Genomic DNA, 1774 nt, shown 5'->3' with positions numbered 1-1774 from the left:
TTGTTGAACCTTGTACTTAAACTCTGTAAAAACTTGTAACCATTGTACTAAAGACTCAGCTTATTTATAAAGTTTTTTTTTTTTCTATTTAATATCTCTTGTGTTGTAGAATCAAATTTTTTTACTTTAGTTGTAGCTTTTAGTTGAAGCTTTTATTTATCCTAAATAGATTCGCCTCATTTCAATGAGTCTAAGAGCTGTTGTATTGTGAATTTTGATTGTAAATAGGAGTAGAGCACGAAGGCTCTAATACCACTTAAATGTCACACCCCGGCCCGGTAATTAAGGGCCAAGTGTGGTGGGATGTCTCTGAGATCCAACAAATCCCCAAGGATTACAAGTGCAGTACCCTATTCATAATCATTGCTCACAGATACAGTAATCAGAGGCAGCGAAAATAATTTAATTAATAGAGATAACATCATTAATAAGAGAAGTCTAAATGATATTTCATTTATATAAATGATAAGGCTTGTGATACAACTATACAGTTCTCAAAGGTAGCATAGAGTAAAAGTATACAAGAAACTATACTATAACTATATAAAGCATTTATAAAGCATAAAAGAGTGGGGAGGTAGCCTGGACTATCAGGCCAAGATCAGGAGGTTGCGCAATCATCACGTGCACACGAAGTATCGTGCACTTCAAACTCCAGCGTCGCAAAGCCAACATTAGAAGTAACTAAATCACCTGAAAAATAAGGATATCCACAGGGGTGAGCTCTCCACTGAGTCCAGTAAGGGGGAGGGAAAGCACACATACACAGTAAATCATGATGCATGTCCTAACTAGTATGCTCCTAGCACAGTTCTAAGTCTCATGAGGTTTAAGTACTACTACTAGTGGTAGATGCTAACCTCGAATAGAACCCGTCAGGAAAGCATGACACAAGGCAGCTAACCCGACAAACCCCCAATGACCAACCGAAAAGCATGATACAAGGCAGCTCTAGACGTCGATCACCCGAGCGAAACCATTCTACTACGGTGAGGACCCGCCAGATTGACATGACACCAGGCAACGAACCCGACAAACCCTCAATGACCAACCCTGTCTGTTTATTCCCACAGCGGAGTGGACACGCTAATATGGGACAAAAGATGGCACCCCGGTATGTCCCTTCGGCTGTACCATGGGTTGTCCAACACCTTTCCCCCTGTTGGTAAGGGGCGTAGTACTGGGTTATAAATAACAACCTAACCCAGTGCAATCTAATTATGATGTTACAATCATGGATTGAGTTATAGAGTACTGATTTCCATCATCAATAATTTCACATAAATAATATATCAGTGCAATGCAATGTAGCATGCTCATATGCAGCCTAGTTCACAGTGCATTCTAATGCATTAAAAACAAACTAGGAAACTATATGTCTCAGATACAGTTATAATGATGCATGGCATGACAATCAGCACAACATAGAAATTAAGATGATAAACACACAGAAATTAAGGTCAAGATCCCCTTACCTGGATCAAAGTCTAGATCAACTAGGGAGTTCTCCAATAGATCAACAAAGCACACAAAGACAGCAGAGAAACAGCCCTAAATACCACAACAAACAATTTCTATTAGGTCTACATAGTGTCAGGGTAGTCCCCAACATAACAGGGCATCAAGGGCTTCAAAAATGACCAGCCGGATGCAAACTCCAAAGGAGCCGGTCGACCTCCTCTGGGCCTGCAACTCCATCCGGGAGTATGTCCGAATTTGGGGTTTTTCCTATTTTTGGGTAGATCTTCACATGTAAGGAAAAAACTAAGTTTTT

This window comes from Telopea speciosissima, chromosome 8 (genome assembly GCF_018873765.1).
Source record: "Telopea speciosissima isolate NSW1024214 ecotype Mountain lineage chromosome 8, Tspe_v1, whole genome shotgun sequence".
NCBI lineage: Eukaryota > Viridiplantae > Streptophyta > Magnoliopsida > Proteales > Proteaceae > Telopea > Telopea speciosissima.
Note: the sequence above shows the minus strand (reverse complement) of the source record.